At 42.0% G+C, this 12,235-nt stretch overlaps 1 protein-coding gene across 3 annotated transcripts in view; it reads left to right on the top strand.

Annotated features, from left to right (window-relative positions):
* Window positions 1-12,235, top strand: part of LOC138266092 (uncharacterized) — an 896,417-nt gene that overhangs the window by 131,000 nt on the left and 753,182 nt on the right. The gene's annotated exons all lie outside the window — the stretch shown is intronic.

The raw sequence follows: 12,235 nt of genomic DNA, 5'->3' as shown, positions 1-12,235 counted from the left end.
CACTTTTCAAGTAAAGTTTAAAATTCTTTACCTGAACAAGTTATATTAAATCCAACAACTGGAAGTTGTGGGATTTATTATAACAATTAATTTGATACCAAACTCCTGGTATCTGTTACTTAAGGGGATTTTTAAAATTAAAATAAAGTCTCCCCATTCTAGCCTAGGGAGGCCATTCACTACAATGAGGGAAAAACAAATTTGGCTGTTTTACCTCACCAGGGCTTTAAAACTATTTTTATAAGGTCTCTGCTTATAGTTACATGGCACCCAGCCCTAGGGGCACATAGGGCATACCTTAGGGGTGACTTATATGTAAAAATAAGGTCGTTTAAGACTTTGGAACTACTTTTAATTCCAAAGTCGAATTTGCATGTAACCTTAATTTAAAAGCAGCCAGCAAGGCAGGCCTGCCTTTAAAATGACACTGGGCACCTCAGGAGTGCACCTATGGGGGCACTACCTATGCTGGGGTCCCTAAACCGCCATGCCCTACCATATACTAGGGACTTATAGGTAGGTTGACTTAGCCAATTATAATTAGACTTATTTGTATACTGATTTTACACAGAGCACAGGCCCTAGGACTGGTTAGCAGTACCCAGGGCACCATCAGAGTCAGGAAAACACCAGCAAAAAGTGGAAAATGGGGGCAAAAAGTTAGGGGGCCTCTGCAATCAGCCCTGTTCTCTCACACAATAACTAGGACGATGAAGCACAATAAGATTAAAACTGTGACAAAGAGAGTAAAATACAAGAATAACGCTGCCATACTGTCACTAATGTTTGTAGGTATAGTTCCTACCTAAGCTATGTTAGAGCACATCATGTTAAGCTCTAATTCTGCCTTTTAGGTTCCCCCTGGGAAGACATCATCCCTCATACCTGAGCAAGAGGCCTGTAGTCTACATAAGCAGCTGTAGCAAAGCGATCCGCAATCAGCACTCAGTCATGGTCATCTGGCTGGAATCTCCCTCTAACGTACATGGGTCAAAGTAGTGTTTTAATAATAAAACATCTGATGTTCTAAGAAAGGATGACCACATAAGAGTATGTATGTTTCTGTGAACATTGGAGACAACGCATACCACTTTTGTCAGCAACCTATGTTACTGCAGCCTTGAGAAAAGCGCAGAGTGAAAGAAACGTCTTGTTTAAGAACGCAGTGCTGACCTAGGTGAAGAACAACTAGATAGAGAAAATAAAACAAGACCGCCAATGTGGCTAATGATAAAATAATATAACAAAGCTAAATAAAATATATCTAGGTTTAAGTGCACAGGGGCAGGCCTAGTTTGCTCAAATAACGCGTATAAAAGTATAGCTAAAATGACTACACAGAAAAATCAGGTTATCAAAGTATTTTCTGGTTACTTTCATTAGCCTCTTTTCTTTGTACTTTTTCTCAATTTGTCTCAATAGTTCAGTTCCATGATTTCCTTCAAGTGCCAAAATATTGACCTGGAATGTCTTGAGCAAAACAAAAAGACAAAAATTCTCTTTGCCATTCACTTGTTGTTGTATACGCCCACTCAGGACCTGCGTACCTTCGTCTTGCTATTCTCTTTATTTTCAACTTTCGATCTCCATTTAATTCTTCTTCACTTAAGTCTTCTTTCTTGTCCTATCTATTTCTTCCTTGATTGTTGTCACAACAATGGCTTCCTGCCTCTTTGCTTGTGGCTCCAGCCACTTGTCTCCTTTCAGGGAATCCTTGGTTAATGCTCTTTTCAGTGTTGAACTCAAGACTTCTTTTTGCTCTGCAGGACTCTCTCTTGATGGACCTGCAACTGGTTCAGGAGGGCTCAAACCACATTGGCTTTGATCCGCCTCAACTCTTTCCCCCTTGGGGTCTGGCATTTGCTCTGTTTGTCTCTCAGAATTGTCCACTTCTGGGAGAGACGTCCTCTGACTAGACTCTCCTGCTGCATCAATTGAGATTGGCTCACTGTCACTCGCCTGCAGATCTTCTCCTTTGTCTCTCACAGGAGTGACTGAACCGTTCTCAACTTGCTCAGATCCGGTCTCAGTTCCTCGTTCTTCTCTGTCCAGCTCTGAGCTTTTTCTGGTCATTATTGGTACTCTCAACAACTCCTCTTCATCGTCCAGAGGACATGCTACTTTTCTCATGTGGCTGGCCTGTATCCAGTTCTGAACTCCAACGTACTTCACAGCTGTGGTAGTGATCAGAACATCCCGGAAAGGGCCTTTCCACTGAGTTTCCAAACACATCTTCCTCACATGTTTTTTTACCTCAACCCATTCACTAGCCCTCAGGTTGTGTCCTGGATGGTGGATCGGTGGCAGTGTGGTGGCTTCCACCTGCTGAGATTAAGAGTGAACCACATCAGCCAGACCTTTGCAGTAGTCCAACACCATATCATCTGTTATGTTCACAAAAGCATTTGCAGGAACTGCTGGCAACCTCATTGCTCTGCCCATGAGGATCTCATGCGGTGCCAATCCTGTCTTCCTGTCAGGTGTGTTTCTCATTGTCATCAGAACTAAAGGCAGTGAGTCAGGCCATTTCAAATTTGTGGACCCACACATTTTCCCCATTCTTGATTTCAAGGTACCATTCATCTGTTCCACTAGTCCTGATGCTTCAGGGCGGTAACTACAATGCAACTTCTGCTCAGCGTTTAAAGCTGCACATAGTAATTTCACTACTTCATTGTTGAAATGACTTCCTCTATCTGATTCTAAAGAGATTGGAAACCCGAAACATGGTATCAGTTCCCTAAGCAGTAGTTTGGCTACTGTGAGGCTGTCATTTCTTCGTGTAGGGTACGCTTCGATCCAATGAATAAAGATGCATACAATCACCAACACATATCTCAAACCTCCACACACAGGCATCTCAATAAAATCCATCTGCATTCTGCTGAATAGACCTCCTGCTCTTCCAATGTGGCCTAAATTAACCACTGTCTCTTTTTCCATGCTCATTAGTTGACAAATGATGCACCAATGGCCAACTGTTTTAGCAACTTGTCTAAATCTCAGATTAAACCAATTTTGTTTAAAGAGGCTAGTCATGGCATCCCTCCCAACATGTGCTTGAGCATGATAATACCTAGCCATTTCAGTCAACAAACTGTTCAGCAAAACCAATTGACACTCTTCTGAAACCCACAACTCATCCTGTCACTGTACACAATTCATTTTGCTCCATGACCATTTTTTCTTCCCTGTCAATATTATTTTGCAGTGTTCTCAATTCTTCCAATGTATTGATCACATGTAAGGCATAACTTGGATGCGTTTCATCTTCTGCGGGTGACAGTTCCCACTTATCCTTGAAGATATACAGTTCAATGTGCAAAACCTTGCAACTTGATCCGCATATCCATTTCCCATTGACACAAAATCTTGTGATTTCAAATGTGCACTGCATTTCACCACAGCAATCTTTTCAGGCATTTGGATAGCTTACAACAACTCCTGCAATCTCTCACCATTTCTCACTGGTGAACCAGAAGAGGTCATGAAACCTCTCTGTGACCACAGCTGGCCAAAGTCTTGCACTATTCCAAATCCATACTGGGTATCACTATGTATGGTAACTTTAAGCTGAGCAGAAACATGGCATGCTCTCGTGAGGGCTATAAGTTCCGCTACTTGAGCAGAGTATACTCTTTGAAGCTAGGACGCTTCCAGTATACCAGAAATTGTGCACACGGCATATCCTGCTCTCAGTGTTTCTGTATAGCCCATTAGACAGGAACCACTGACAAAGATAATTTGGGGTGTCTCTAATATCAGGTCTTAGTTTTGTGCACCGTTCAGTTACTTCAAGACAATCATGCTCAATGTCTTCCAAGTTTTCAATTTCAACATTTTCATTTGGGAGTAAAGTTGCCGGGTTAAGCACTGTACATCTTTTCAACAACACATTAGGTGACCCTAAAATGCTTGTCTCGTAGCGAGTGAATCGGGCACCTGTTAAGTACTGGGTTTTGTTATTGTAAGTAAAATCTCAATGGAGTGAGGGACCATAATTGTCAAAGGATGTCCCATCATAAAGCCTTCACACTGTGCAAGGCTCTGTCCAACTGCTGCAACTGCACGCAAACAGCCTGGTAAAGCTGCTGCGACCGGGTCCAAAGTAGCTGAAAAATATGCTACCGGGCAGTTTACACCTCCATGGACCTGCGTCAAGATAGACAAAGAACATGCATCACGCTCATGACAAAACAACGTGAAGGACTTAGTGTAGTCAGGCATACCTAAAGCCGGAGCTTTACACAAACTCTCTCTCAACTCAGAAAACGCTTTCATGCAAGCCTGATCTAATAGTAGGGGAATCAGTGACTTCTTTAAGAGTCAGCTTCTGCAATGGTTTTGAAATGACTGAAATTTTTTTAATCCATTGGCAACAGTAGCCTACTATCCCTAAAAACATCCTGACATCTCTCTGGGTGGCTGGGGGACTCATCTGCAGTATGGCTGTGACCCTTTCTATGGATATTTTTCTTGATCCCTTCTCAATCTGGTGACTCAAGTATTTCACTTCTTTTTCACAGTATTGTAATTTAAGTGGGGACACTTTATGGCCATTCTTTCCCAAATGGTTCAGTAAGGCATTTGTGTCATACTTGTACTCTTACTTCGATTTAGATGCAACCAGCAAATCATCAATGTACTGTACCAAGGTTGATTGGAAAGGCAATTCCAATGACTCCAGATTATTTTCCAAAATCTGATTGAATATGGAAGGTGATTCTGAAAATCCTTGAGGAATTCTACACCAACAGTAAACTTGAACTAAAAATTTGAAACAAAAGAGAAAATGACTATCCTCATGAAAAGACACAGAAAAGAAGGCTTGTGACAAGTCTAGGATGGTGAACTACTCAGCATCACATGGAATCTGAAACAGTATCACAGCTGGATTTCGCACATTGGGGCAACATTTGATCTCAATGTAATTTATTTTCCTCAGGTCCTGGACAATTCAAACTTTTTCACAGGGCATTTTCAATCCCATTATCGGTGAATTACATGGGCTGCTCAACACTTCTTTCAAGACCCCTTAGTTTACAAATTCTGCAATTATGTGAGCAACCTTCATAAGGATGTCCTGTGGCATGTGGTACTGGGAAATCTGAGGGAAAATTGCATTTGGCTTTACAGGAACATAAACTGTCTCAACTCCTTTCATCAGGCCAATCTCTTTCCCTGTCAGATCCCACACTTTCTTCAACCATTCTGGGTAAATCAGGAGGAAGCTCCTTCACTGTGAATACTTGAAAGAAATCAATCCTCATTTATAGTCTCACATTCCGCCTCTGGAGCTGGATCATCCTCATCATCACTGTTCGTCTATATCTCGACTCCGTCATTTGAACAAGTAATCGAGCACCTGGTTTTACACAGCAAGTCTCTCCCCCAGTAGGGATACCGGGCTTGAGTCACAGACTACGAATTTGTGCAATCATTCAAAGTTGCCAATTTTAACCTGGACTGGTTCTGTGATTGGATTGGTCAAATATTGATTTGCTACTCCTACAATCTGGAATGTCTTTCCTGAAAGGGGCAAGTTCAAAACTTCTGCAGTTCTCACTGTGACCTGTTGAGGAAGCATCACCTGCTGCTGTTCCACTGGGGCTTGATGTACCTGAATTTGCTGTCTAGGTACCATTTGAACCTGCTGTTGCATTGGCTGCAACTGTGTCATTTGTGTATGTGGCATTTACACCTGCTACATAGGTTGAAAAGTTTGCATTTGATTTGCATTATTATGAATTTTGGATTATGACCTCTCATTCTCGGTCCTCTCATGTTTTTGAACGAGTTGATGTCACCTGTTTGCTGAACAACACCTTCCTGTACCATCATCGGACACTCCCGCTTCCAATGTCCGACCGCTCCGCAAGCGTGACAAGGCAACAATCTCTGCACATCATTCTGAACGACTACAGTAACCAAGTCAGGACTACAGTTTCCATTACCAATTCCTCCGCGACCTCTACCTCTCATCTGATTTTGAAATACCACATTTCCCTGCTGTGGTTGTTGCTTCTTCTGTGGAAAATTTCCCTACATCCCTGTTTGTGCTGCTTTAGTCTGCATCACCATCGCCTTCTCTTTCAACTTTCTCTGCTTCAGCTCATTTTCGTCACTACAGTACTTTGCATACTGCAATACCTCATCAATCGGCTTTGCTTGCCAGCAAATCAAATGGCTCTTAATCATCTGGCTGATTTCAGGTCTCAATCCTTCCACAAATCTGAACACAAAATGAACCATATCTTTCAGCTCGATCGTTTCTATACCACTGTAATGCTTAAACGCCTCCAACAATCTTTCGGAATACACCTGTATCAACTCTTTCGCTTCCTGAGCTGTCCTGTCTATTCTCTGCCAGTCAATGTTTTTGGGTGAAATTTGCATTTTAAAAAATTCGATCACTTTGTAATAATATTTCTTTACCTCAGGAGATGGTGCACCCGTATTCAGATGTCTCTCTGGTTCTTTTGTCCACCAATCTATAGTCGTCTTGCACCCCATCCATAAATCAGCTGGAACTACTATCGCACACAGGCATTTTGCAAGTTTCACAAACCTGTCTGTCTGCTGGTACCATTCTACTGGTTTCTCTCTCGGGATAGTCATTTGTAAACGACAAAATGCCATCTCTGCTCCATGGGACATGTACAAAATTCCCTTCTGGAATCTCTATCATTGGGAAAAATTTTACCAGATCCTGGCCCTGCTGCACATTTGCAGTCAGTTCAGCAGAATCTCTTTTCCTTTTATCTCTTTTCTTTACCCATCCGTCTTCCTACTTGTCTAGTGCTCCCCATGTCTAGGCACTTTGGAGTAACTCCCTAAGGTGTGCTTTCATTCCTGCAGATCTCATGTGCTCAAAATCGTTTGTGTCAAAATCTAACCTGTAACTCCTTTTCAAGTGTTTTGTTTTTTCTATTTCTATGCTGTACTTCTCTGCCAAATCTGCTAGCCTCTGATGCACATTGCTCAAGTCCCTCGTAATTTTCGGGCACAAATATCTCCATTCTGCTCATGTCTTGGATTCAAGTCTGTTCACACTCCTAGTCCCTTCAAAGAGCTTGCCCGCTTCCATTCCTAGTCTTGTGTAGTTCAAGTACTCCTCTCCTCTGTGGGGGTATTCAGCTTGTCTAGCCATTCTGTCAGTTACTGGGCAGTCAAACCTTGCAACAAAATGTTGTTGGCCTGGGCATGTGGCATCAGTTGACAACTACATTTGGAGAATGCAGTGACAGTAATTTCATGCTCTGACTAACGTTTGACCCTGCTACGGTATCCGGAGCACCTCCGAATGGGCTAAGGTCTAGCAGTGATCTTGTACCATCAAAGGTCTGTCCCTCAGGAGAGACTACTCTGGTATTCTCATTGACTCCCCCCCTCATTGAATTTTGACTCAGGACTCCCTGTCCCTTTGCACTGTTATTCTCTTGAGTAAACAAAGGTACAACTGGGCCAATGGTGACAGGTACAATGGTGGGCTTGGTCTGATACGTAAGTTCTGTGGGTGCATTTTTCCCGTATTCTGGCTCATCAGTATAGACATCTCTGACTGTGTCCCTGTTATCAAAGTGTACTTTGGCATTGCTGGTGACTGCACTTGAGGCAGTAAAAGTGGAGTTGGCTCTGTCTGAACCAATTTCGGTTTCGGGGAAAAACCTGTCCTGCATACACTATTAAGTTTGTGGCAGCTTCCACAGTGGGTACATCAGGGTAACTTCACGGGCCATTTGGCTGTGGCACCTGGGTTTATGCTACTGGAGTAATAGGGGCATTAAGACTTCTCTGCATTGGGCTCTGTGTCATGCTAGAATTAATCTACACTGGACTCGTAGTCATGTTAACCTGTGTCAGAGCTGAAGGGTTTGCACTGGTGCTCGGACCACTCTCTTGTACTGCATATGGTGGGGGCCGATTTCTCAAAAACTGAAAAATGAACTAATTGCTATCTGACTCTTCCTGAAGTGTTAAAGATCTCCTAGACTCCTTTGATCTCCAGTCCCTACTCTCGAAAGGGCTTCTGTTTGTCTTTCTGGTGGCTTTCCTTCCTTCTCTCTCGCTGTCCTGTGTAATCGCTGGAAACAACTTCATTCCCCGTAAAGTTTTGGTTCTCCAAAATCTCTAATCAATGTCCCATCTCGTCTCCGCTACTGTCTTCTCTGCCTTACTCATCCTCCTCTCAAATTTATGTTGCTGTTGCTGTCTAGCTACTAATTCCCAGATTGCTAATGCCTCGAACTGTGCTGGTCTCGGAGGGGGTTTCAGATCATACAGCACTCTCCTCACATTCTCTAAGCTCCTCAAATTAAATGCTCTGTGGGCAGGAAACACTAAACTCCCATCTTTCTCTGTCACTTCCCACCACTGCTTCAGCCAAAGACATGGTGCAGCACCTTTTCTTTGATTACAATGTAAGCTGGTGTTCCTTTTGGCTGTGCAGTATCCCCTATACTAGTAATGTACGTCTCTCCCCTCTAAGCACTCTTTAAAGCTATGAAACTTTTTATTTTTGCGACCTTTATGTTTTTCTAAATCAAATCAGGAAGTGGCTTTTAATGTCAGAATTCTCTTCACTCACCTTTTCAACCAATTGCACTTCCTGGTTGGCTTCAAATCCGTGTGCAACCCTTCTCACTAACCAACCTATCAGAGCGCGGCTCCACTGACATCACACTCACACGTACTGCGGCTGACAAAGTCTTGTGGCTTGTCCTCCCGAACTCGAACACACAAAACAAATGCAAAATTATTGCGAGCACTAAACAAAAACAAAACCCAATTTGTCTGTTTACTACAGCTAAGGTAACATAATGTTTCAGAAACTTTAGTGATTGTTCACTTACGGCGTTTCACTCTAGCAGCTACCCCTTCTTTCTCAGTTTCCCTGATTTGCAAGCAAAATTCGACCCACAAATTTCACTCTCAACTGATCAGTGGGTCTGTCCTGGTGCACATAGGATTCACCAGATCTCAGTCAAAAATTATTTTGCTAACTTTGACTAACACTCTGACTAGTCGACCATGCCCGATTGACCTATTAAACAAGACAAATTACAACAAAAACCCAAATGTCACATACACTTTTTCAATATACTCCGGAGTCTTAGAACATGGAGGGTCAGTATACCAACAACCATGTGGACAAGTTGTTTTAGCACAAAGCACCACACATGTGAAGTTCGACGACTTCCCTACTCTTATACTTATGAGTGCGCACACTCCTTCTACAACTTCATTTGGAGTACGCAAACTCCCTAAACCCTCACAAACATCACAATTCACCTGTGATTTGCATAAGCTGCGCAAGCGCAAAATCTACTTAATTCACACTGTCACTAGAACGGCAAGAACATCCTCAAACAATCATTGGCAAGCTCCAAGGTTCTGGGAAAGTCATTTTAAGTACTTAGGGCACATTTTCTCCCCCCTTTGTATCAACTAATCAGAGAAATATCCAAATTTCATCAAATCTGCGAATTTCTTTGCTCTTCGTAGGATATTACCCTTACACCACTACCATCTCTGAGACCACCTGTTTTTCCTCGCTTACTATGTGTGGAACCAAATACTCTACTACCTATCTCTGAACTTTATGATGGGCTCTTAAGGAGCCAAACTATGTACTGGGCCTTTATAATGGGCTCTTGAAACAAACCATCAATCTCTGCTACCACCTCTGTTAGCGTGCCGGACCTTATTAAGTGAACTTACAAGGGGAAGCATATAGGCCGATAGACCCTTTGACTGGGCTGTGAGTAGTTCCCACCATATAACCCATAGCAATACAAATCAATAGCAACAACAATCAATGACATCAATAATCAACAGGAGTCAGTAATTTCCACACGCCATGACCTCGCAGCCATGAATAACCACACCTTTCTGTAAAAGTTAGAATGTTTATGTCCCTATAGTGACAATGCTAATGTCACGTAACTTAGTCTCAAAATCAAGTGATACACATACAGAAACAATACTGGCTGACCACAGCACCTAAAGAACCGCAATCTAATCTAAAACTTGAGCCACTACATATTCTAAAGTTACAGTACAAATTAATAACAAGAATGACTGCGCAAACGAAATGATGTGCATTTAGATTCAACAAAGAAAAGACATCAGCTGTTATTACGGGTAGCGACTCATCAGTGAAAACGTTAACTAACATCAGATTAGAATAGCATGTTTAAACTTGATACAAAACAATTTAGTCACACAAATTTGGAAAACATCTAACTATGCCTCTATAAAAATAGTGGTTGGTACCTAGAAACAAAAGCAAGTAGACATAACAATCATTAACATAGTCTTATACTTTGCCTCAGTATGGTTCAGCAAGCTGTGACAGTCTTCGTCAATTGGACATCAGTCTGGTCTGCAAGACATCAGGATTCTGTATTAAAGTTCAGGAAAAGCAAAGTCTCTTCATGCAGTTCGGAAAACAATAATTGGAAAGTGGTCTCTCTCCTCTCGGTGCAGTCTGGCTAAGTTAGAGATTCTAAAACTACTTCCCATGTCCTTATTGGTCAAAGAATTGTATGTTTACATTCAGTCCAATGAAAATAAAACCCCAAATCTAAAAGTTTTCTAGTATATGGTTCACATGTCAATGATTGGCTCCTCTTCTCCTGTTCCCATCATTAGGCTTGTCAGGTAACAATATTGTATCAGCTTATACTCCAGCCAGAGAATCCATTGTCTTCTCCTGGGAAGGCCGCTCTACAAACACTACATTAAACATTGTATCCCTAGCTAGTACAACATCTTCTAGCAAGCAGTTCTCATGAGAAAGTGTTTCAGCTATGAGCACTTGGTCAGCACAGTGGAAAATCACAATTTAATTTTCTAAGTAGCCATTTTATAAGTCACCTAAGAAAATGCAGCTTGACATGAGGCCCTGCACCTAGACCCAATACCTCACTAAGTTAAGGCCTACAATTAATAAAGCTAATACATAATACATAACCCTTAATATGATATATTACTACATTAAGCAAACTTAAGCTCAACATTTCACGTTAATGAGTACACTTCGTGAAGAGTGGCGGCCACTCAGGTGGGCGCAACTTCAAATGCGTGCATTTTTTTTTTTAAGTTAATTTATTTTCTATGCAAATTCAACACTCAGAATACATGAATATTAATTAATAAAATTCAGCGTTAATACTACCAGTACTGCCAGTTTACCAGCCAAAAACAGCAATAAGCAACAAAAAGGTGATCAGTTGGCCATTACAATGGACCTTTCAGTGTGCAGCAAAGCTAGTCACCGCATATTTAGTAACTTTTCTTCTTTTAGAGCTAAAAGATTTTTTAAATACAGTCACCAGATTATTCAGCAGATGATTGCTAATGTGTCAAATCCACAGTTGTGCAGAAAATGCCACAGCTGCATAACCGCATAATTGCAGTGTCCTTGGTTATAGGTGTGGGTAGGTATCAGAGTCCTTGTCTCATTTTGTATTTTTAGGGTGTGTGTGTGTGCCTCAGGCACCCTGTTTCTGTGTTTAAACAAGATGAAGGTGCATAAGATTCCTCTCCATCTTTTAGGTGTGTAGATGCTTCTCAGGCCTGCTTTGTGTGTCTTCGAAGTTTGCAGGTTTCAGAAGCCTTATTTTTGTGCTGTAAATATGCAACTTTTGGTCTCATCTGAGACAGCGTATGCGCCATCACTGTGAGATCTCTTAAACTTAAAGAAGGTTTAGAGCCTACCCGTTACTTAGGTGGTTAGGTTGAGTATCAAGCATTTGGTAATAATAACTTGCATTATTTTGGGCATTTTTTAATTGGAAAAATGTGGTATGAAGCATTTTAAATGTAATGTCTTGCCTACTAAGCCAGATATTTTCCAAAACCTTTTGAAAGGTGTGGGGGAGTAGATTGGTAGGAGCAACAAAGCCAGTGAAAGGGTAGAAATACATGAGAGATGCAGAGGAGGAGCAGCAGCAATGGGGGGAAGCAACACAAGGGAAGTATGGTGGAATGGAAGGAAGCAGCACTAACGGATAGCAGGAGGAGGTGGGATATGGGGAAAGCAAAATGAGGGTGGTGGAGGGAATTAACAGGGAGCCATAGAAGGGAGGCAGCAACATGGAGAAGGGGTGGGTTGGAGGGAAAGAAGCACCACACACGAGGGGGGCCTGGAAGGGGAAAGAAGAAATAGTACCTCAATCACAGTGCGAGCAGCAGACGGGCACTCATTAAATTGAATCTTGTGCATGGGAAA

Source organism: Pleurodeles waltl, chromosome 11 (assembly GCF_031143425.1).
Source record: "Pleurodeles waltl isolate 20211129_DDA chromosome 11, aPleWal1.hap1.20221129, whole genome shotgun sequence".
Classification (NCBI taxonomy): Eukaryota; Metazoa; Chordata; class Amphibia; order Caudata; family Salamandridae; genus Pleurodeles; species Pleurodeles waltl.
This window is presented reverse-complemented; position numbering and strand designations above follow the sequence as displayed.